General features: G+C 44.9%; 2 long non-coding RNA genes across 9 annotated transcripts in view; both read right to left on the bottom strand.

The window, feature by feature from the left end:
• LOC104006587 (uncharacterized) overlaps positions 1-14,305 on the bottom strand; it is a 52,256-nt gene extending 37,951 nt beyond the window's left edge. For 4 of the 5 annotated variants that reach the window (XR_010157350.1, XR_010157349.1, XR_001717956.4 and 1 more), the window contains exons 1-2: positions 13,296-14,305; positions 11,365-11,515 (exon numbers count right to left, since the gene is read on the bottom strand). This is a non-coding gene — a long non-coding RNA (uncharacterized LOC104006587). Of the gene's footprint in view, positions 1-7,092; positions 7,385-11,364; positions 11,516-13,295 lie in introns of all 5 variants that reach the window. The other variant, XR_008548287.2, reaches the window with a different exon arrangement.
• Positions 14,306-14,448: 143 nt separating this feature from the next.
• Positions 14,449-24,662, bottom strand: part of LOC107974888 (uncharacterized) — a 325,290-nt gene continuing 315,076 nt past the window's right edge. For 2 of the 4 annotated variants that reach the window (XR_010157339.1, XR_008548284.2), the window contains exon 6: positions 14,449-21,831. This is a non-coding gene — a long non-coding RNA (uncharacterized LOC107974888). Of the gene's footprint in view, positions 21,832-23,298; positions 23,962-24,662 lie in introns of those variants that run through there. The other 2 variants (XR_002943956.3, XR_010157340.1) reach the window with 2 other exon arrangements.

The raw sequence follows: 24,662 nt of genomic DNA, 5'->3' as shown, positions 1-24,662 counted from the left end.
TCGAACATGACTAGAGTCCTTATAAGAAAAATTGGACACAGACACATACAAAGAGAAGATAACGTGAAGACACAAGGAGAAGATACCCGTCTACAAGCCAAGGGGAGAAGCCTAGAACAGATACTTCCTCCATGGCCCTGTGAAACTTGCCATACCTTCATCTTGGACTTGTAGCCTCCAGAACTGTGAGACAATAAGTTTCTGTTTTTTAAGCCACCCAGTCTGTGCTACTTTGTTATGGCAGCCCCAGGAAACTAATATAGCCCCCAATGTAGCATTATTCCTGAAAGAAACCAGCTGGCTACTTGGTGACAAATTGGCAACATTGAGCTCTTTCTGCCTTGGAAGGGCTATTAGTTCAACCTCATAGAAGGAATTGTTCAGGATATGGATTTGCCTTTCCCTCTGACAAAGCCTTAGTCAGCACCACTATTCAGGGGCTTAAGGAATAAATGATCCACAGTTGTTGTCCTACCCAACACAGCATCTAACCAGAGGTCCCTTCACAGCAAAAGAAGTGCAGATGTGGGCCCATTAACATGGGATCCACTGGTCATATCACCCAGAAGCACACCATCTAGATGCAGTGGGCCTTGCAGTGTGTGGAAATCGCTTTCTACAGGCACAGCTGAAGGATGGGTGCCATGCATCAGGATCTGTCATAGGCATTAAATCAGAGATCTCAATGTCACTGTGTCCCCAGTAGGATGAATACATTGATCAGGAAACCAAGGAATGGAAGCAGGAGTGTCCCCACTTACCACTACTCCTAATGACCCATTGAGAGACTTGGTATTTCCTGTCCCCACAACTCTAGGCTCTGCAGGGTTGGAGGTCATGGTTCTCAGAAAGGGTGCACTCTTGCCAGAGGACACAGCAAGGGTCCCACTGAACTACAAGCTATGGCTGCTGCCAGGGAACTTTGGACTGTGTGTCTAGGAGCCAATAGGCAAGGAGTTGCCATCTTGGCAGAGGTAATTGATCCTGATCAGCAAAAGCATACAGGGCTGCCCGTACACAATGGAAGTATGAGGGCATGCATGTGGAACCCAGGTGACATGTAGATAGGTACAGCAACCCCAGTTGAGAAGGCTGAGACTCAGGCTCCTCAAGAATGAGGATTTAAGTCACATCACCAGGTAAGCCATAAAGACCTGCAGGGGTGATAACAGGGTGAGGGGAATTTTAAATGGCTAGCAAGAGGGAGGGGATCAGCATCACCTGCAGCACTGAGAAGCTGCATCTACTGAAGCTACAGAAGCTGTAGTCAGTTTTCATCTCCTTCTAATTTCCCCACCAGGAAGAGAAACTCATGAAAACTCCAGAGGAGCTGCTTCCTGAGTTTATATGGAGAAGCGGGTCTGTGAGGACTAGAGATGGACTGTGGAAGCCATAGGAATGCAGCACTCAGGTCTTGCTTCAAGAAAGAACCTGCTGGAAGGATTGCAGTTAGCAGACGGTCTCCAGATTCAGTATCTTTGAGATCAACCGCAGTGTTCATGCTAGGGCAGCATTCTCCCTAAGCTGTTCCCAGCCAATGATAGTTTGGCAGAAGTACTAGAGCCAAGCCATTTCTGGCCAGCATGGACAACTTTGTGGGCAAGCTTTGTGCTGGGGCCCCAGTTGGGCTTGACAAGATGTTCTCAGAACCGCTCTACAGCCTGAAGCTCTTCCTACCCAGCCCTCCTTTCTTCTCCCTCTCCTTTCAGAGACATCAAAGCTACAATGCAGTCTGAAGGCTCTTGCTGACCACTGCTGCTCCCTTTCCCCCTTATCTTTCAAGGCCAGGAAATCCAATAAATCTCTGGTGGTTTTAATGCCATCTTGGGGCCTGAATTGACATGCTAGCACTCCTCATCAGAATGGGCAAAGCCCTTGGAACCTGCATGGCCTTGAAGGTGAGAATTGAAAGAGAGGGTTGGAATTGCAATTCCTAAAAAACAAACATGAGTTTTTAATTTTCTGTTGCTACTCTGGAAAGGAATGGGCACTCCAAAACTCAGAGAAAAGAGGAAGTGAGAGTGGAGTCCTCAGTCCTCTTAGTTGGTTTCTTTTCATGTCTTGGATCTCTGGATGGTGGGCATTCTTGGATTCAGTCCTTGGACACTTCTATTCCTTTTTCTTTTCTTTTCTTTCTTTTCTTTTCTTTTTTTTTTTTTGAGACAGAGTCTTGCTCTGTTGCCCAGGTTGGAGTACAGTGGTGCAATCTTGGCTTACTGCAACCTCCACCTCCTTGTTTCAAGCGATTCTCCTGCCTCAGCCTCCCAAGTAGCTGGGACTACAGGCATCCACCATCACATCCGGCTAATTTTTGTATTTTTAGTAGAGGTGCGGTTTCACCATGTTGGCCAGGCTGCTCTCAAACTCCTGACCTCAAATGATCCACCCACCTCAGCCTCCCAAAGGCTGGGATTACAGACATGAGCCACTGCTCCTGACCCACTTCTATTTCTTATTAAGCTAACTTTCCAGTGGATCTTGAGGAGTCTTGTGGCTTAAAATAACATTTATATGCTGATGACTCTCAAATTTGTATGTCGGGTCATCAAAATGAAAAATTCTTATGCTTCCAAGGATGATTAAGAAAGGGAAAAGAAAATCCACAGAATAGGACAAAATATTTGTGAGTCATATATCAGACAGGGACTTATACCCAGAGTATATAAAGAACTTCTCAGTTCAACAATAAAAAGATAAACAGCCCAGTGAAAAAAATAGGCAACAAATTTGAATAGACATTTTTTCCAAAGCAGATATAAAAGTGGCCAATAAGCACATGAAAAATATTCAATATCATTAGTCATCAGAGAAATGCAAATCAAAATCACAGTGAGATACCACTTCACCCTCACTAGGATGGCTATAATGAAAAAAGACAGACAATAACAAGGATTGCTGAATATCTGGAGAAATTGGAAGTTTCATACATTCCTGGTGAGAATGTAAAATGTACAGCTGTTTTAGAAAACAGTTTGGCAGTTCCTGAAAATGTTAAAAATAAAGTTATCCTATGACTCAGCATTCCGCTTCTAAGTATACCCAAGAGAACTGAAAACACATGTTCACACAAAAACTTATACATGAATGTGCATAGCAACATTATTCATAACAGCCCAAAGTGGAAACAACCCAAATGCCCATTGACTGATGAATGGACAAACTAAACATGGCTAATCTATACAATAGAATATTATTCAACGATAAAAAGGAATGAAGCACTGATACTCATAAGTGTACCTTGAAAACATTATGCACAGTGAAAGAAGCCAGAAACAAAAGGCCACATATTTTATGATTCCATTTTTATAAAATGTTCATAATAGGCAAATCAGTAGGGGAGAAAGCAATTTCATGGTGTCAAGGGCTTAAGGGGAGAGAGGACTGGGGAATGACTAATGGGTATGGGATTCCTTTTTGGGGTGATGAAATGTTCTGAAATTAGATAGTGGTGATTGTTGCACCATCCATCCTGTGAATATACTGAAACCTACCACTCTGTACATTTTAGAAAGAAAAATTTATGGTACGTGAATTATTTCTCAACAAAATTTCTATATTAAAAAAAGAAACCATAGGAATGAGAAAAAAATAATGATGTCAGTCAACCCTGACCTCTCTCCTAAATTGAATGTTGGTTATCTCCTCCTGGCTATTTGGTATTTCCACCTGGATGCCTAACAGGTACGTCAAACTTACAAGGAGTTCCCAACCTGAACTCCTTGATCTCAGCATTCCCCTCCAAATTTGCTCCTCTCATAGTTTTCCCATCTCAATAAATGTCAACTCCATGCTTCCAGTTGCTCATGACAAAAAAAAAAAAAACTGGAGCCATCCTTGTCTCCCCTCCTTCTTCACACTCTACATCCATTCTATCAATGAATCCTATCCCACCTGTAAGATATTTGCAGAATCTGACCACTTCTCACACTTTCACACCTATCACTCTGGTCCAAGCTACCATCATCTCTTGCCTGGATCATGGCATTAGCCTCGTAACTGGTCTCCCTGATTCTGTCATTGCCCTGTTACAGGTCGAACTGTGTCCCCTCCAATTCATGTGTTGAAGCTTTAACCCTCAGTAGCTCAGAATGGGACTGTATTGGGGGATAAGGGCTTTGAAGATGTGATTAAGTTAAAATGAGTCATTAGGGTGGGTCCTAATCCAATCTGACTGATGCCCTCATAAGAGGTGGAAATTTGGACACCCAGACACCAGGGATGTGTGCACACAGAGAGACCCTGTGAGGACATAGTGAGAAGGTGGTGGCAGCCAGCCAAGGAAAGAGACTTCAGCATAAAGTAACCTGCCAACCTCTTGATCTTACTTGAACGTCTGGCCTCCACAACTGTAAGAAAATAACTTTGTTGTTGAAGCCACTCAGCCTGTGGCATTTTATTATGGCAGCCCCAGCAAACTAATGCCCCGCCCCTGCTGACTCCCTGTTTTCTACACAGTGGCCAGAGTGGTCTCTTGAAATCATATTGCCTCCCTGCCCTAAGGCCATGGCCTGGGGAGTTGCATTCTCCTCCTGACCTCATCTCCTCCCCAGGGCCGCCATGTTGCACAAATCCCCAGGGTGCTGTGAACTTCCTACCCCTTCCGGGCCTCCCCTTTTACTGTGCTTGGGCCACGCTGTCTTTTGGGAGTTCCACAAACACCCATGACTCTCACGCTCCGTGGCTTTTGCACACACTGTCCTCTGCCTGACACTCTTCTCCCACACATCGGTGCAGCTCCCCGCCTCCATCTTTAGGTTGCTGCCCGAATGCCCGTCCCTGGGGGGCTTCCATAGTGCCCCTGTCTAAAATGGCCACACCTCTTCCCAGTTACTTTCCATCCTTGGGCATGCTGTGGTCATTTTCATTTAGCATTTAGCACCACCTGACATATGATTATCATGTATGGCATTGCTTACTTGCATGTTGTTTCCCTCTCCCACTTGGAGAGTCAGCTACACAGAGACAGGGGCTTCATTTTGACTGCGGCTGTATCCTCCGTGCCTCGGACAGTGCCTGGCACATAGTAGAAGCTCAAAAAATGATAGATTTAAAAAATAATAAAGAAAAGGGTAAAGGAATTGACGTCGTTTGGGTTATCTTTAAGCCTGACCACTTCTTCCTTGTTAAAAAGCTTAGAACCAGCTGGGTGTGGTGGCTCACACCTGTAATCCTAGCACTTTGGGAGGCTGAGGCACGCGGATCACCTGAGGTCAAGAGTTTGAGGCCAGCCTGGACGACATGGCGAAACCCTGTCTCTACTAAAAATACAAAAACTAGCTGGGCGTGGTGCCACGTGCCTATAGTCCCAGCTACATAGGAGGCTAAGGCAGGAGAATCGCTTGAACCCAGGAGGCAGAAGTTACAGTGAGCTGAGATCACACCACTGCACTCTAGCCTGGATGACAGAGCGAGACTCTGTCTCAAAACAAACAAACAAACAAACAAAAAAACACACAAATTGGTGTACTGTCTTTAGTAAGTGTGCCAGGAGTTCATGCATCAACCTCTACCTAGTTTCATTGGTTCCCCTTCCTTTATTTCTCTTTGTTGTTATTCCTCTTCTTGAGATATACTGTATGCAATTTTAAAGCTGTCTTTGGAGACAGGGTCTCACTCTGTCACCAAGGCTGGAGTGCAGTGGCATGACCACAGCTCACTACAGCCTTGACCTCCTGGACTCAAGCGAGCCTTCCACCCCACCTCAGCTTCTCAGGTAGCTGGGTCTACAGGCACGTGCCACCACCCTGGCTAATTTTTTTGCTTTTTGTAGAGGCGAGGTTTTGCCATGTTGTCCAGGCTGGTCTCGAACTCCTAGGCTCAAGCAATCCACCCATCTCAGCCTCCCAAAGTGCTGGGATCACAGGCGTGAGCCCTCCGGCCTAAAGCTGTCTTAAATTTTGACATGTTATGGAATATAATAAAATAAATTTTAAAACAGGTTTTTAAAAAATGTCTCCAGTGTATGGCCTTCTGGAATGGCTGTTTGATCTCTGGCCAACATGGAGTAGGAGAAAGACACTTTGCATGTTCCTGGCTCACAGTGCTGAGTAGACATGGGTTATTCTCATCTCAAGAGTTCCTGGGAGAATTCTTCTGAGGATGTAGAAATTCTCTCAGGGGCCGAGTATGGTGGCTTTTTCTTGTAATCCTAGCTGCTTGGGGGACTGAGGTGGGAGGATTGCTTGAACCCAGGAATTCAAGGCTACAGTAAACTATGCCTGAGCCACTGCACTCCAGTCTGGGTGACAGAGAAAGACCCTATCTCTAAAAAAAAAAAAAAAGAAAAGAAAGGAAAAAAATTCTCCCAGGGATCATCAGCTGCAGAGGAAGAAAAGAAGAAAAGATACACTCTTGAGGACCTCATGGTCAAAGAATACTGAAAAACAGTGCCTTGGGGGAGGAAAGTGCATCTTCTTACCCTGTGAGATGTTGTTGGCCCAAAGTTGAAAGGAGAGCTTTAAAACTTGCCTGCCCTAAAGGACACAGAGGCGGCTTCTGGGTTAACCGCCTAGGTGCCAGCAAACTCAGGAACAGAGTGGCATTGTCTGGCCAGCTGGGTTCCTGGAGAATGCCTCTGTACTGGCTCCCCACAGGGGAGGAAGGCTCCTGGGGACTGGCAGCAAAGCCTGTCCTGAAACACTTCCCAGATCCACAGACTGTGCTTCTCCTCTCCCTTGGAGGTCAGACCCTGCCTCTGACCTTTGGGATCCAAGTTTCCAAACTCTCTGCTCACACAGTCCCTGCCCCAAGACTGCCCAGAAGAGTACAAAAGCCAGCCAGGCACAGTGGCTCACGCCTGTAATCCCAGCACTTTGGGAGGCCAAGGCAGGCGGATCACTTGAGGCCAGGAGTTCGAGACCAGACTGGCCAGCATGGCAAAACCCTGTCTCTACTAAAAATACAAAAATTAGCTGGGCATAGTGGTGCATACCTGTAGTCATAGCTACTTGGGAGGCTGAGGCTGGAGGATTGCTTGAACCTGGGAGGCAGAGGTTGCAGTGAGCTGAGATGGCACCACTGCACTCCAGCCTGTGTGACAGAGCAAGACTGTCTCAAAAAAAAAAAAGAAGTACAAAAGCCAAGCAAACCTACAAGCAGTGGCAGAAGCTTCTCCAAGCAGAAGGTTGCTAATCCAACTAGCCCGTTCGCCAAAGAACTGTGCAGTGTCTTCACACACTCCGTTTCAACACTCAAAGCTGGGTCATAGTCAAGGTGAGGATCCCTGGTGTTTTTCCATCACAATTTCTTGGCCTCAGACTCCACATGGCTTCAGATTACATCACTTTTCTACTTTCTTTGCCTCTTTTGTGTTATGTTGGCCAACAACACTTCTCTCAGCTGCTGAGGACAGTCTAGTTGAGTCAGGGGAAAAAAAATCTAGGGTCTGCAAGACAGAAATTCAAGCATAATTGTTCTGGAGTAGTAGTCAAATACAGTGCATCAGAATCACATACGGCAGCAGCTCTAAAACTTGACTGTGTTCAAGAGCCGCTGAGGGACCTGTGGCAAAAGTCACCTGTTAAAAAGGAAGCCATTGGCCAGGTGCAGTGGCTCACGCCTGTAATCTCAACATTTTGGGAGGCCGAGGCGGGTGGATCATGAGGTCAGGAGTTCGAGACCAGCCTGGACAATGTGGTGAAACCCCGTTTCTACTAAAAATACAAAAAAATTAGCCAGGCGTGGTGGCAGGCACCTGAAATCCCAGCTACTCTGGAGGCTGAGGCAGGAGAATTGCTTGAACCCGGGAGGCAGAGGTTGTGGTGAGCCGAGAACATGCCATTGCACTCCAGCCTGGGTGACAAGAGTGAAACTCCATCCATCCACACCCTAGATAGAGCTGTCTATATAGTGGGTCTGGGGTATGGCCAAGGGACCTGCATTTTTAACAAGTACCTCAGGGGATTGGAGGCAGCCAGTTAGGGGACCACCCCTTGAGCTGGTTAATAATGCAGGTGTTTGGGGCTGGCCACACACCTACTGAATCAGAATTGGCAGTCCTGTGTGTGTCATATTCCTCTAGAAAAACCCAGCACAGTGCTGAGTTTGGGACCCACTGCTGCAGAAATCTCATTCCAGAAAAAATAAGCCAGGCTTACACTTTTAAGGTCCCCTTTCTCTCTGGCCACTTATAACTGCCCGAAAATCAAGGCACATTATTGCTGGCACAGAAACTGAAGGAAAACTTGCACGTGCCCCAGCAGCTGAGATCCTTAAACAAAAAGGACTACAGAAATGACAAGCATGATTGTAAGAACTGTACGCAGCTTTTCTTTCTTTTCCTGAGTATCGTAGGAATCTCCAAGGTGAATGTGGCCTCCTGGAACTACCCACCTGGCTGGAAGACTGTCCCGCTCTGTGCTATTTGGGAGTAAGCAAGGCAGCCACAGCCATATCTGCCTGTCATCCAGGAGCCGGCGTGGCTGGCACGAGTCCTGAGTGGCTGCATATCACCACCAGATGGACTCCTCCATGCCAGGTGCCAGGTTGCTGCAGCTGCCGGGGAGTGTTCCATCAGCGGGACTGTCTGCACCTGGACAGAATGATGTAACCTACAGGAACGCAAGATTCACAGGCGTGCAGCAAGCCTCAGAAAATTATCAGCCTCAGCTCCGAGTTACGGCTGATTCAGCTGCAGTCTCTGTGGTCAGACTTGCCTGTTGAGGCAGGCTGCTTCTCCGGTGGACTGGATGGCGTCACTTGGAGTTTATGTTAAAGCTGAAGTCTCCCTCAAACTAATGTAACCCTTATTTCCCAGTCCTCGTAAGACAAGTGGAAATCATGGGCCAGGCTTAAGCTTAGCTGATGATCTGATCTCCCAACTGCGTTGGGTGCCGCTGGGGTCACCTAAGCCATTGCTCCCTTTCACTCCTTCAATAAACATTTACTAAGTGTCAGAAATGATAGTAATCGCAAACATTGTCTGAATGATTGCTGGGGTCAGGCATTGTGCTAGACTTGGCACTAGCATCTTCTTATTCAGTACTCACTAAGCTGAATAAGTTTGAGTTCATTTCACAGGTGAGGAAACTTGGCTTCCCAGAGGCAAAGCAGCCTGCCTAAGGCCCCACAAATAATGAGGGGTAGAGCCTCTCATCCATCCACTTCAATGACAAGCCTTGCCCTCTCTGTGGGGTCTTCCCCATGGCCTGACACTGAGTGTGTAGACACTGAATCAACACACACAATGTCAGGTCATGATTCCCCAGCCCCTCTGACTGGTCCCTTCCTCCTATCCATCAGCTGTCTCAGGTAGGCTCAACCCTACCATCCCAGGCTCCTTCCTCCTGCCTTATCGCCACTCTGCTGACCTTCCCTGCACCCCTCTGACTTCTAATGCCTGGCCTCTTGAACCTGGTGTTCCTCAGAGTTCTTTGAGACTTAGCCCCCAGGATGTTTCTCCCAGGAAGTCTTCCCTGACCCACCCCTCCTCCACATTTATGACTCCATTATATGATCGCAGTGCATACCAAAGATGCCTTTGTCTCAACATAACATCCCATATTAGGTTGAAATTTTTGGTTTCTATCTGTCAGTATCCTTTATTAAAATGGAGTTTCATGAAATTGGACAGCTGGCACCAGCACGATGCATGGCGCACGGCGGGTCCTCCATGGATGCTTGCTAGACTGAGCACAGCTGACTCACAGGCCTCAGGCACCAGGGCACGGGCAATAAAGACAGTGAACCTAATATTTTAACACAAGAAGGAAAATACAACCTCACAAATGTCACTCATACTTGGAAGAGGGAAAAACACAACTGAAATATGGTCACCAAAGAATATAGGGAAGGATATAACACACAGGCTGAACTCACGACCCTGTAGTCTGACCAGCTGGGCTTCGGTCTTGGCTCCCCCACTTAAAACTACTGAGATTTGGAGCAAGTTGTTTTCCCTCTCTGTACCTCAGTTCTCTCATCTATAGAGTGCGAGTAGATAATCTTACAGGGTTGTGTGAGGATGAGATAATTCGTGTGCAGTGTTGAAAACAGTACGTTGTTCATGTTTGGATGTTATCATATTTTTTGTTCATAATAAATGGATTTGCTAGAAAGGGGTGAGGGAGGAAACTAAGAAGAAACAATGGTCATAATATTTTAGATTAAGAGTATGGTACAAACCCTCAGGTCCAATTTTTTAAAATACAGGTCAGAAGTTACCACCCAAAGGTGTACAGATTTTTTTTAATTTTCAATGAGCTGCCTATTTAAAAATGAAGAAATTTTACATTATGAGAAAGAAATCCAGACATCCAATTTCTGTCGAAAAACTGGATGACTTCGCAACTCAGCTTCTACTTGCCCCTGGTAATAATTGTCGGGATTTGTGTATCACTGCCCACTTCAGGGTGGACACGTGCTCTCCAGCTCACGCGACCCCTCCAGGCCCTCCAGCTTCTTACCTGGCCTGCTTCATGCTATAGGCATTTGAGTTTGTGACCTCAGGAAGAGAAGATGTCTTCACAATAACAATATACACAGTTTTCCTCTGCTCAGAAGCTATCACACCTCTTTGGTACATCTATCATAAAACTCAGACTTTAACTGCTTCCTCCTCCATCTGGGAGCCCATCTTGCCTCACTTCCTATGACTCCCCATCCATCCTCCCTCCCCACCAGGCTGCCCCCGGCCCCCCTCCCACCCCAGCTCCTCCCTGCTATGGGGCTGGCATGGCCTCTCCGTCCCCTCTGCTTTCCCAAGTCCCCCTGCCCTGTGAAGGTTTAGCTCGTGTCCAGACACCCTAAAGAGCTTCTTTCCCACTCCCTAGCCCACGGGTGGTCTCCCTTTTCCAGGCTTGCACTGCCCTTCGGACAAGGGTAACTACTATTACAGTATGTCTGTGTCTTCTTAGTCTTTACTCTGAAAAGAAGCCTGTTCTTATCTATGCAGTTTCTCTCCTTTTCCCCTGCCCCTTGGGGCTTCTGTCCTTGCTGGGCCTGTTCCTGAAATTTTGTGATTTACAACAAAACCAGAACGGGAGGGGGAGAGATTGGAAAAGAGGTATGGGAGGTAAGGGGAAAAGGAAATGAAAACAAGGGCAAACTGAGGGTGTGCTGTTGAGAGTGAAAAAGAAGGCAGGGGGCCCTGCAACAGCAGCTGGGTGGGAGGGAATGGGAGATGAAGCCGGGGAGGGGACGCGTGCAGCATTGCACGGCTCCCAGCTTCCTTGTATTTACCCATGCTGTCAGAACCATGTCGTGTGCCCCCTTTGGTCTGTTTTCAGGCGGCAACCCTGCATTTCATGGAGGACTGGAAGCTCTGTGAGGGCTGACAAATTATTATTTAGTGACCCTTACATCCCTCAGAGCCTTTGGCCCAGGGCTGAGCCCAGGGACTGCACACGTTCATGCAGAATGACTGACCTCAGTATCCCCAGGTATCCTCAGGCAAATGACCTGAAGAAGACATTGAGCATCAAGAATGTAGCCTCTTCGATTTCACCTCCTGGCAGAAGTGTGATGAGATCAGATGCCACCATGGTTTTGCGTCCCAGAGAATAACCAGGAAGATGCTCTGGAGGAGAGAATAGCAGTTCTCGAGCGAGAGCTCACATGGAAATCACCTGGGAGGGGAGGGGTCTTGTTAAACCAGAGATTGCTGGGCTCCACCCCCAGAGCTTCGGATTCAGCAGGTCTGGGCTAGGACCCCAGAATGTGCTTTTCTAACAACTTCCCAGTTGATGGGGATACGGTTGGTCGGGGAGCCACACTTCGAGCAACCCAGCTCTAGAGTTCAGGGCTGAGGTCTGATCCAAAGCCACTTCCTCCCACCACTCTACAGAAGGAAAGTGACATCCCCTCCCTCTCTAGCAGGTGACTGTCCCCTCTTCATAATCCAGCACATCACTCAACCCACTTCGGAGCTTTATGGAGACTATAGATGCTCATGGCTGAGTGGAGGGTGTCCTCTTGTGGCCCAAATAGAAAATAACCTGAACTGCAGTGACCTCACTCTCAGCCTTATCAAAGTTTGCCAAACACTGAATTTTATCTGCCTGACAAAAGATCCAGGGAAACAGGATGTTCACCATTCACCGGATCTGGTCCATTGCAGAGGAGGGGCCAAGGGTCCATTCAGCATGAGATGGGTCAAATACTTTGCCCAAAAGGTGTCCAAGGATGGCAGAAATGATTTGTACTCATGACTTTGGGATTTTATAGGGTGGGAAGGTATCTTAGGAGAATAGTCCAAACCCAGATACTCACAGAATTATCTGTTGAAGGATACAACTTTGAAAACATGAGTTAGAAGTAAACAATTTCAAAGCCTTGGAAACACCATGTGACTAAGAAGAGACCTTAGAATGACTTTGAACCATGTTTGGATTTGTTCCCTGAACTTTCCTGAAATGAGAAAGCTGGCATCATGAACTGTGGGCTAGTGTAAGAACACTGGAGCAATTGTCACCAGCTCCATCACCAACCAATCTGGTGCAAGCCAGCCCCTTCTCAGCATTTAGCAGCCGTCCAAATACCGTTCTGCGATTCACTGCCACCTACTGCTCAACCCGGAACGAGCAGGAGTTGGTAACTAGGACACAGGGGCAGTGGAGCGGCGCTTCTCAGAAGTTTGGCTTGTATTAGAATCACCTGGAAGGCTTGTTAAAATGTAGATATAGGGGCTTCACCCCCAGAGAGCTGACTCAGTAGGATTGGGGTAGGCCTGAGAATTTACTCTTCTAGTAAATTCTAGGTGACGCCAATGCTGCTGGCCAGGAAATGCCTCTTTGGATAACACTTGTAATTCTCCTTCCACCACACACTTGCTGAGCTTGATTATTAATCAGTCACATCTGTGAGTGATCAAGAGCCACCAATTCAGGATGTCTCAACCTGGGCCCGATTGATATTTTGACGTGGCAATTCTTTGTTGTGGGGGTAGTTTGTCCTGTACATTGTAGGATTTTAGCAGCATCCCTGGCCTCCACCTACTTGATGCCAGTAGCAGCCACTTCCCCCAGGTTTTGATAGTTAAATGTGTCTCAGACATCACCAGATGGCCCTGGGAGGCAAAATTCTCCCATTTGAGAACCACCTCTCTAAAAAGTGGAATATTTTCCTCTTCCATTTGGCAGACTGTGAGGGTATCTGCAAGTATTGTCTTACCTAGGACACTGACATATAATAAACTCTCAGCTCTTTGGGTTTAAACAACAACAGAAAAAATAGACTACATATCCTGAGTGCTTAGTACGTGTGAGTTACTGTGCTGATGCTTTTTAGTATGTAATCAATATTTTTAAAATCTCTGATATATTTAACATTCTTGTTTTTGTAATTAGTGTGTATCTTACCTTTACAGCAGATCTTAATTTGCAGTAGCCTCGTCTCCAGTGCTCCAGAGACACGCAGCTGCCACACTGGGTCCTGCAGGGCTAGACTCTGAGCCGAGATTCTGCCTCTGCCCAAATGGCTTCCAGCCTTTAGATGTGGAACAACACGTGCCAATTTTACTTCAATGTCCTTCCAATCCTGTCCTTATTTCAGCTATTTTATCAGACACACATACCTATTCATGTACTCTGCAATCAGTCCTTGGAATAGTTCCACATAGTTTAAAATAAGGTCTGCAGTTTTATAAAATTTATCAAACAGCAGAATACCTCATCTGGTGGCCAGACTGTGTTGACTATTATCATATTTTAGTTCTGATAGCTTTTCAAGGGGCTTTTCCAAAAAGTCTGTGTTTATGCATGCTAATCCTATCCAACGCTAATCACTGATGCACAAGTTCAATCACACTCTCCCGCTTTTTGGTTTATCTCACAATATCTAGGAGTGTTCATCTCCATTCAGAGATTCTGCCTTTTCATTAGCCCTATGTGATATTTCTCCCTGTCGTTCCTCATGTTATCCTTAGCAAATGTTTCTGATCACTTAGGGAACCAATTATTCTCTAGAAAATTTGCAGTAAACCCTTTAGTCTTACCACATTTGTTCATTCAAATTTTACAGGTATGAAAATCAAGATAAATTACTAAGGTCAACCTTTAAGTATTATGCCAATAAAAAGTAGTCACGAGTTAACCCTTATGAAATGCTTCCTGTGAGCCATGCCCTGTGCTCAGCTCTTGACATGCATTATTTATTTATCCTAATAGGCCTATGAGGTAGGTGCTGGGGCGATCGTCATGTTAGAGGCAGGGTAAGAAGGTGCAGAGAACTTAAGTAACTTGCCCAAAGTCACCCAGCTAGCCACTGGCAGAGCTGGGGGTCATATCAAGCTGTGGATGATGATACAGTTGGTCCCCTAATCTCTATACTCCATTGCCAGGAAAGATGATTTACAAAAGTTCTTGTTAGGCCTTCTTTTGATGAGGAAGTATATATATATATATATATGTATATATATATATATACACACACACACACACACACCACACATATATATGTATACATATATATATATGTGTGTGTGTGTATATATATATACATATATATATATATCTTCTGGTATTCTAGGAACTGTCTCTGAAGCAAGGTGCCAGGACTTCTCAGGATGCAGGGCTTTTGACTTGAACAGGGGGCTGAGTTCCCATCAGAAGCTTGAACCAAGATGTCACATCAGAAACCCTCAGAATCCAGTGCCAGGAGAGCACCGGGTTCAAGAGTGAATGGGAGTGGGGATATGGAAGTGGCAAGTGAAGATGATTCCTTCAAGAAGACAGGCTATAGGCCACAGCAGGAGAGAGAGAGGAAGGATGGGAACTGAAGGGAGGCAGGGCTTAAGGGAGGGTTGTGCTTTCTCTGTGTTAATTTGTTTTGTTAACTTCTTGAGCATATTGCAATGCTGATGGGGGAAAAACTAAGAGCTGAAGGCACAGGAAAGCATAGAGGGGCGGATAGAAGCTGAATCAGCAAGGACCCCCAAAGAATCCGCTCATGAAGATATTTGAAGCTCATGTCGGGAGAAATGTTCGCCGGGTCTGACACCAAAGCCTGCTCGTGTCTGCATCACTCTCTGGCTTCCCACTGTCACTGCCTAACAATCTACGGCTATCGAAGATTCCGAGAGCCAAGTGGCTTGGAAGTTGTTTGAGTCAGAAACATTTTCCCTCCACTGGGCACAACTTCTTATCCTTTTCAGTGAGGAAATACAAAATGCATGATATCAGAACATATATCCTAGGGCAGCCCCCTATGTAGGTGATATGGTTTGATGCAAGGGACATTAAATCTGTTTCTTCCTAAAATAGTTCCCATCAGCTTTCTTCGGACCTTGAACTATTCCATTGGGATTACCTTCCTAAAGAGTCCTGTTAAAATACCAACAGGTCAAAACAATCTCGAAAAGGACACCCATGCTCATTGCAACATTATTCACAATGGCCAAAAAGGTGAAAGCAATCCTGGTGGCCATTGACAGATGAATGGACAAATAAAATGTGGTATATACGTACAGTGGAATATTATTCACCCCTAAAAGGAAGGCAATTCTGACACACACTACAACATGGGTAAACCTTGAGGACACTATGCTAAGTGAACCAAGCCAGTCACAGAAGGACAAATACAATATGATCCCATTTATAAGAGGTACATAGAGTAGTCAAATTCAGAGGCAGAAAGCAGAATGGTGGCTTCCAGGTCTGGGAGAAGAGGAATGGGGAGTTTTTGTCTAATGAGTGTGGAGTTTAAGCCTGGGAGGATGAAAAGAGCCCCGGAAATGGATGGTGGGGATGGTTGCACAAGAATGTGAATGCACTTAACACTACTAAACTAACTGTACATTTAAAATGGAAAATTTTATGTTATGTGTACTTTTCTGCAATTAAACAAAACACCGGGTGATTTAAAGGGGCTGCCTGATCAATAGCCAAACTATTATTAGTTTGGCTCAGCTTTGATTTCCTGTTAAGGCCACTTTGCCCAGAGCAGGACTTTAAGGAGCCAGAGCAGGGAGGAGCCGGAGATGGAGAGGTGACAGGCGTGAGGACAGTAATTCACTGGGCGCTGGAATGCGTTTTGACAAAGGCCAGGTGTCGGTTCCCGTCCTGACCTGCAGGGGGCACTCTGGTGGGTCCTGGGAAACAGGAGGAGAACGGGAAGCCTAGAAAGCCCTGGGAGCTCCTTGAGCGACAGGGAAGCCTCTGTCTACCACTTTTACTGAGGCCGCCGGCAGTCAGGATACTACACAGTGGTTATTCTTAGGTCCCTAGAGTCAGCAAAGCCTCTTGTTTGGAAAACCTCCTGGGTCTTCCCTCGCAGGCTGTGTAAGGGGCGCCCCGCTCGCCCCGCGTCTCCGTGTCCGGGGTGGGTGTGAGGACGACAGGGCCGCGCCCCCTGCTGGCCGCTCGCTCAGCTGCGCTGTCGCCTCCTCTGCCATCAGCCCTTGGGAAAGAAAGCCATTTTGGTCACAGGAAGCAACGTTTTCAACTTCTCTCATTAATGAGAAAGACAGAATTGTGATACTCTAATGGGAATACTCGAGGAAGGAATAAATTAAATTTCCATGCAGCTCCGGCTCGAGTCCCAAGCTGAACAGATGCTGTTTTTATCAAATACTTTCTATTCTGTGACGTGCTCTGCCAACTTTCTATTATTAGACAAATCAGGAAAAGTCTGATTTCTCTCCCTTCTGGCTTCTCCTTCCCGCTTTTGTGGGAGGGTGGTGGTTTGGGTGGAGACTCTGTCCTGTCCATAGAAGGTAAATGACAAGGAAATGGCAGCCACCTGAAAACTTGCCTTGATGCCAGCATGTCCCAGAAATGTCCTTTAAAATGACATCTCATCCAGGCGTCACCCCATCCCAGATGGCATAGCTGATGGGACAGGAAAAAATACATATTTTAGAGTATTTACAGCACATTTTCCCCTGCCCCCACTTCCTTCCTGTGAAGGAGGAATTAGTCTTCACTAGCCAAGTTCTGGAGTATTTCTTTTTCTTTTTTCTTTTTTTTTCTTTTAATTGAGATAGTGTCTTGTTGTGTTGCCTAGGCTGGAGTGCAGTGGCACCAACATCACTAACTACAGCCTTGAACTCTTGGGCTCAAGCGATCCTCCTGCCTCAGCCTTCCAAAGTTCTGGGATTACAGGCGTGAGCCATTGCACCTGGCCCTGGAGTATTTCTTGTGCATAATAAGGGAAAATGTGGGAAAGGATTCTGAATTGTGCAGTACCATGGGTAGGATGGGTCGATGGGTCTACCTAAGAGAAGGCAGGGAGTTACATACTAACGAAAGCAGAATGGATCAGAAGGCGAGAGAAAGAATAAAAGAAACAAGCCAGGGATGAGCTGGGTTTGGGAGAATTCAAGAGATAAATTAAGGAGGACTGAAGTAGCTGCTGGGCTGTTGATATGGTTTGGCTGTGTCCCCACCCAAATCTCATCTTGAATTGTAGTTCCTATAATCCCCACGTGTTGTGGGAGGGACCCAGTGGTAGGCAATTGAATCATGGGGGCGGTTACTCTGTTATATGAGGGAGATGCACAAAGGGAAAAGAAAAGACACGCACGCAATACCTTTAAGGGTAAACAACCTTTATCCCATGTAAATGGCAATGCAGATATAATAAGCAAATGATACAAGCAAATTGCAATGGGAAGGGGAAAAGGGAGAAGATATATATATATATAGCCTGGACTACTGGGAGGCTAGAAGTTAATGGCAAGGGAATGCCAACTTTCACCCCACTTCTCCCATCAACATAGACTATATATATATATATACACACATACTCACCAGACGATGGAGGATTCATCACCAGACCAGAAGCAACAGCCTGGGCTCCAGAGTCGGCCACTACACTTACCAGACTATAGAGGATTCATCACCAGACAGGGAAGCAACAGCCTGGGCTCCAGAGTTGACCACTCATCCATGCACAGATGAGGAGAGGTCTCATGAAGCTTTGGCGTGGTATGGGACCCTAGTTCTTTTTGTAACGACTTATTTGGCATGAGGCCCAGTCACGAGGGCCCTTCATGACTGGACTCAAGGAACACAAAAAGGTCAACTTGTTTTTATGATTGTTTGTTGTTTTTCAATAACTAACATACAGGAACAGATTTCTCCAAAACCGTCTGGATGAACGCCTCAAGGGGCTCATGCAACCTGTTCTGGGACTTGGTGACCATTGTTTGTGTCCACATTCAATTGAGTTCAAATTTAAGATTTAACTTTTCCTCCACATACCCCCATGCTGTTCTCGAGTTCTCATGAGACCTGATGGGTTTATGAAATGCTTTTCCCCTTTGCTTGGCACTTCTCCTTCCTGCCGCTATGTGAAGAAGGATGTGGTTGCTTCCCCTTCCGCCTGAGGCCTTCCCACCCCTGTGGAACTGTGAGTCAATTAAAACCTCTTTCTTTTATAAATTACCCAGTCTCAGGCAGTCCTTCATAGCAGTGTGAGAACGGACTAACACAGATGTCATGAGGAGGACTTGAGAAAGAGACAAGAGAAGAGGATTCTTCAGAAATGTTGGTGTTATGAATGGAACCCAAACCCCACCCTTTGGCATCTTTAAGAGATTTCAGTAAAGACATAAATTGATTTAAAAACTGTGTTTTGGTCAAGCATAGTGGCTCACTTCTATAATCCTAGTACTTTCAGAGGCCGAGGTGGAAAGATTGCTTGAGGCCAGGAGTTTAAGACCAGCCTGGGCAACATAGCAAGACTCTGTCTCTCAAAAACAAATTAAAATTAGCCTTATGTGGTGGCATACACCTGTAGTCCTAGCTACTCAGGAGGCTGAGGTGAGAGGATCACTTGAGCACAGCAGTTCATGGCCTCAGTGAACTATGATTGTGCCACTGCACTCCATCCTGAGTAATGCAGCAAGACCCCCAACTCATAAATAAATAAATAAGATAAAAACTATGTTTTGTATGATGGTCTGGTGTTTATTCAAGGCAGCCTGGACTACTGGGAGGCTAGAAGTTAATGGCAAGGGAATGCCAACTTTCACTCCACTTCTCTCATCAGTATAGACTATAGTCCAGATATTTTAAATTAGTATCCTATAGGGTAGCTGGGTGTGGACCCCAGATGCATTTTATTTGGCTAGTTGAGATTTAAGTTTTTTTTGAACCAACAATTGAAAATTGGGATTTCACATTTTAAAAGCCTGCATTTCCTTTCCTACTTCTTTTGAAAAAAATGGAAAAATTTGGCAATATGAGGCCCTTATTACCACAAGGCAAAAATAGGCTCATGCTTTCTAGTTAACCTCAGTGCCCACCCCTCACATAAGGCATTTGTATGCATGTATACCTGGCCCACTGCCTGCATTTGCAGGTGGACCTTGGAGATATTGTGGGTTTGGTTCCAGACTGCCACAGTAAGGCAAGTATTGCAACAAAGTGAATCATACAAATTTTTGGTTCCCAGTGCCTATAAAAGTTATGTTGACAGTATGCTGTAGTCTAGTAAGCGTGCAAGAGCATTATGTCTAAAAATGTACATACCTCAATTAAAAATACTTTGCTGCTAAAAAAAATAGTAATGATCGTCTGAGCCTTCAGTGAGTTATAATCTTTTTCCTGGTGGAAGGTCTTGCCTCGATATTGATGGTTACTGACTGATCAGACTGGTGGTTGCTGAAGTTTGAGGTAGCTGTGGCAAGTTATTAAAATATGACAGTAATGAAGCTTGCCATATCAATGGACTCTTCCTTTCACAAAATATTTCTCTGTACCATATTTGGTAGCATTTAATAACAGTAGAACTTCTTTCAAAAGTGGAGTCAGTCCTCTCAAATGCTGCTGCTTCTTTATTAACTAAGTTTACGGAATATTCTAAATCCTTTATTGTCATTTCAACAATGTTCACAGCATCTCTACTAGGAGTAGAGTCCATCTCAAGAAATCACTTTCTTTGCTCATCCATAAGAAGCAGCTCCTCTTTCGTTCAAGTTTTATCATGAAATTTGTATTAGGGTTCTCTAGAGAGGCAGAACTTATAGGATAGATGTATAAATGAACGGGAGTTTATTAAGGAGTACTGACTCACATGATCACAAGGTGAAGTGCCACAATACGCCATCTGCAACCTGAGGAGCAAGGAAACCAGTCCAAGTCCCAAAACCTCAAAACTAGGGAAGCTCACACAGACACACCCAGGAACAATACTTTGCATCCTTCAATCCAATCAAGTGAACACTCAGTATTAACCGTTACAAGATTGAAGCAATTCAGGCACATCTTCAGGCTCCACTTCTAATTCTAGTTTTCTGTTTCCAGCACCTCTGCAGTGACTTCCTCTAGTGAAGTCTTGAACTCCTCTAAGTCATCCGTGAGGGTTAGAATCAACTTCTTCCAAACTCCTGCTAATGTTGATATTCTGACCTCCTCCCATGAATCGTGAATGTACTTAAGGGCATCTAAAATGGTAAATTCTTTGCAGAGGGTTTTCAATTGATTTTGCCCAGATCCATCAGAGAAATCACTATCTATGACAACTATAGCCTTAAAAAATGCATTTCTTAAGTAATAGGACTTGAAAGTTGAAATGACTTCTTGATCCATGGACTGCAGAATGGATGTTGTGTTAAAAGCATGAAAATATTACTCTCCTTGTACATCTCTGTCAGAGCTTTTGAGTTACTAGATGCATTTGCCAATAAGAAGTAATATTTTGAAAGGAATCCCTTTTTTTCCCTGGAGGAGTAAGTCTCAACGGTAGGCTTAAAATATTCAGTAAACATGCCATAAACAGATGTGCTGTCATTCAGGCTTTGTTATTTCATTTATAGAGCACAGGCAGAATAGATTTAGCACAATTCTTTGTTTTGAGACAGGGTTTCACTCCTGTCACCCAGGCTGGAGTGCAATGGCATGATCTTGACTTACTGCAACCTCAGCCTCCAGGCTCAAGCAATTCTCCTGCCTCAGCCTCCTGAGTAGCTGGGACTGCAGGCACATTTCACCACACCTGGCTAGTTTTTGTATTTTTTTGTAGAGATGGGGTTTCACCCTGTTGCCCAGGCCGGTCTCGAACTCCTGAGCTCAAGTGATCTGCCTGCCTTGACCTCCCAAAGTGCTAGAATTACAGGCATGAGCCACTGTGCCTGGCCTGGGTTTAGCATAATTTGTAAGGGTCCAAAGATTTTCTGTATGGAAAATGAGCAATTGGCTTCAGCTTAAAGCCACCAGTTGCATTAGCCCCTAATAAGACAGTCAGCCTGTCCCTTGAAGCGTTGAAGCCAGGCATTGCTTTCTCCTCTTTAGCTATGAAAGTCTTAGATGGCATCTTATTCTGATAGATGTTTTGTCTACATTGAAATTCTATTGTTTAGTGTAGCCACCACCATCCATAATCTTAGCTAGATTTTCTGGATAACTTGCTGCAGCTTCTACATGAGCGCTTGCTGCTTCACCTTGCACTTTATGTTGTGGAAATGCCTTATGTCCTTAAATTTCATGAACCAACCTCTGCTAGCTTCTAATTTTTCTTCTGTAGCTTCCTTACCTCTCTCAGCCTTCATTGAATTGAAGCAAGTTAGGGCCTTGCTCTGGATCAGGCTTTAACTTAAAGGAATGTTGTTGCTGGTTTGATCTTCTATCCAGACCACTCAAACTTTCTCCATATCAGCAATAAAGCTGTTTTACTCTCTTATCATTTGTGTGTTCACTGGAGTAGTGCTTTTAATTTCCTTCAAGAACTTTTCCTTTCCATTCACAACTTGGCTACCTGTTTGGCACAAAAGGCCTCTATTTTGGCCTCTCTTGGCTTTTCCTCATGCATTCCTCACCGAGCTTAATCATTTTTAGCTTTCGATTTAAAGTGTGGGATGTGCCACCCTTGCTTTCACTTGAACACTTAGAGGACATTGTAGGGTTATTGATTAGCCTAATTTCAATATTGTTGTGTCTCAGGGAATAAGGAGGCCTGAAAAGAATGTAAAAGATGGGAAATGGCTGATTGGTGGAGAAGTCAGAACACACAACATTTATCAATGAACTTCACCATCTTATATGAGCACAGTTTATGGCACCCCAAAATGATTACAAGAGTAATCTCAAAGATCACTGATCATAGATTATCATAACAAATATAATAATAATGAAAAAGTCTGAGATATTATGAGAATTACCAAAATATGACCCAGAAACAAAAAGTGAGCACATGCTGTTGGAAAAATGGCACCTAAAGGCTTCTTCAATGCAGGGTTACCACGAACCTCCAATTTGTAAAAAATATAATATCTGCAGTGCAGTAAAGCAAACTATGATAAAATGAAGCATACCTGTCTATTTCCTACCATCTGGTAATAGCAGACTAAATTCAGACCTACTGTCCTGCTGAGAACAATTAGAAAAGTGGGAAAAAATTAAAATAAAATCTGCTTGAAAACATCAGACTTAAAAAGATAATGAAGAATCACCAATGAAGATCTGGAGAAAGATGGGTATTCAAGGAGGCAAGCCCAATAACTGGGCCTCTTTTCCCCTTGGTACATTTGCTGCTTCTGGAAACGACAACAAAGAACTGGAGAGATGGCCGGGTGTGGTGGCTCACACCTGTAATCCCAGCACATTGGGAGGCCAAGGCAGGCGGATCATTTGAGGTTAGGGTTTGAGACCAGCCTGACCAACATGGTGAAACCCCATCTCTACTAAAATACAAAAGAAAAATTAGCTGGGTGTGGTGGCGGGTGCCTATAATCTCAGCTACTCAGGAGGCTGAGGCAGGAGAATCACCCAGGCTCCCAGGAGGTGGAGGAGCTTGAACCTATGAGGCAGAGGTTGCAGTGAGCCGAGATCATGCCACTGCACTCCAGCACGGGCGACAGAGTGCAGAGTGAGACTCCCTCTCAAAAAAAAAAAAAGAACTGAAGAGACTAAGCAGCACCTGGGCAGCTTTGTGTGGCCACATAAACACAAGTTGGAATCCAGTGCTCACCAAAGGAGAGGGTAGACATATAACTCCCCATAGCAGGCTAGGACCCTGAAAGTCTTCATCTTAAGACTGAATGAAAAAATTAGCGCAGCGTGGTAGCATGGTGGCATGTGCTTGTAGCCCCAGCTACTTGGGAAGATCCCTTCAGCCCGAGAGTGCAAGGCTGCAGTGACCTACGTTTGTGCCACTGGACCTATGTTGTCCAGCCTGGGCAGCACAGTGAGACCCCACCTCCAAAAAAATTTAAAAAAGAGAAAAGACAGGATGACTTGGATGGAAGTAGATGAGATTTTGTAGGGCCTCAGCTGAGATCCAATTAGCTTAATTCTTCAAATTGGATAAAGGTGATCCCAGGTCCTCACATCCCCAGGTATCTTGCAAAAGCAAATATAAATACAGTTGACCTTTGAACAACATGGGTTTGAACTGTATGGCTCATTTATACATGGATTTTTTTTTTTTTTTTTTTTTTTTTGGACAGAATTTCGCTCTTGTCATCCAGGCTGGAGTGCAATGGCGCGATCTCGGCTTACTACAACCTCCGCCTCCCAGGTTCAAGCAATTCTCCTGCCTCAGCTTCCTGAGTAGCTGGGATTACAGGTGCCTGCCACCATGCCAGCTAATTTTTGTAGTTTTAGTAGAGACAGGGTTTCACCATGTTGGCCAGGCTGGTCTTAAACTCCTGACCTCAGGTGACCCACCTGCCTCAGCCTCCCAAAGTGCTGCTGGGATTACAGGCGTGAGCCACCGCGCCCGGCCTATACATGGATTTTAAAAATAAATATAGTCAGCCCACTCTTCTCTAGCTATGAAAGTCCTAGATGGCATCTTATTCCAATAGAAGGCTGTTTGTCTACCCTGGAACTCTGTTGTTTAGTGTAACCACCGCCATCCATGATCTCAGCTAGATCTTCTGAATAATTTGCTGCAGCTTCTACATCAGCACTTGCTGCTTTATCTTACACTTTTATGTTACGGAATGGTTTATTTCCTTAAACTTCATAAACCAACCCCTGCTAGCTTGCAGTTTTTCTTCTACAGCTTCCTCAGCTCTCTTAGCCTTCATAGAATTGAAGAGTTAGGGCCTTGCTCTGGATTAGGCTTTGGTGAATTCTGCATCTGCAACCAAACATAAATATAAAAGACAGTAGTTGCAGGATGCCAAACTCACTTATATATGGAGGGTCGATGTTTTATATCCATGGATTCCACAGGGCTGATTGTGGAAATGAAATCTGCATGGATTTTGGTATCTGCAATAGGTCCTGGAACCAATCCTGCTGTGGATACTGAGGGATGACTGTACTCTCAGGAGGAATATAACACAATAAGTTTTACATTACTTCAACCAACAATTTTTCATATACAATTTTAGCACACAAGAGAATAACCAGGCCCATAAAGAAATAAGAAAACATGAGATCCAGTAAAAACAACTACAATAGAAACAATCCCACAGAACTCCAGTTAATGGATTTATCAGATACAGACTTTAAATTAATTATGTTTACTACACATATGGAGATAAAAGACAGTATCAACAAATTTGGCAGAGAACTGAAAACTTTAAAAAAGGATGAAAAAGATGTAAAAAATAACCAGTGAACAATTTAGAATTTAAAATATATACTAACAAAAGCAAAGAGCTCAGTGGATACTCTTTACTTGGTTTAACAAAAAATTATACACAGCTGTAGGGAAAATTGATGAACTGGAAAGTAGGTTAGAAGACAACATCATGACGAAACATGGAGAGACAAAAGGATAGCAATGCTACAGAGAGTAAGAGATATGGAGATAAAATGAGAATTAAAATTTCA

This window comes from Pan troglodytes, chromosome 4, assembly GCF_028858775.2.
Source record: "Pan troglodytes isolate AG18354 chromosome 4, NHGRI_mPanTro3-v2.0_pri, whole genome shotgun sequence".
Taxonomy (NCBI): Eukaryota; Metazoa; Chordata; class Mammalia; order Primates; family Hominidae; genus Pan; species Pan troglodytes.
This window is presented reverse-complemented; position numbering and strand designations above follow the sequence as displayed.